We start from the raw sequence: 366 nt of genomic DNA, 5'->3' as shown, positions 1-366 counted from the left end.
AGAATAGGTTTACATGGTTTCATTTTCAAAAAACACCATATTTATGTTGTACTGCACATTGCAGCAGATCCTGTTTTTACCCTGTGTGTTTAGGTCTCTGTTTTAGCTACAGAGTGAGACGTTGCACTTCTTTTAGCTCCAGAGTGAGACATCTCACTTGTTTTAGCTCCAGAGGGAGACATCTCACTTGTTTTAGCTCCAGAGTGAGACGTCTCACTGGTTTTAGCTCCAGAGTGAGACGTCTCACTGGTTTTAGCTCCAGAGTGAGACGTCTCACTTGTTTTATCTCCAGAGTGAGACACCTCACTTGTTTTAGCTCCAGAGTGAGACGTCTCACTTGTTTTAGCTCCAGAGTGAGACGTCTCA

General features: G+C 43.4%; 1 protein-coding gene across 2 annotated transcripts in view; it reads left to right on the top strand.

Annotated features, from left to right (window-relative positions):
* Window positions 1-366, top strand: part of lamb3 (laminin subunit beta 3) — a 29,659-nt gene that overhangs the window by 12,400 nt on the left and 16,893 nt on the right. The window lies entirely within an intron of this gene.

This window comes from Etheostoma spectabile, chromosome 4, assembly GCF_008692095.1.
Source record: "Etheostoma spectabile isolate EspeVRDwgs_2016 chromosome 4, UIUC_Espe_1.0, whole genome shotgun sequence".
NCBI classification, from domain to species: Eukaryota; Metazoa; Chordata; class Actinopteri; order Perciformes; family Percidae; genus Etheostoma; species Etheostoma spectabile.
Note: the sequence above shows the minus strand (reverse complement) of the source record. Positions and strands in the feature narration are given on the sequence as shown.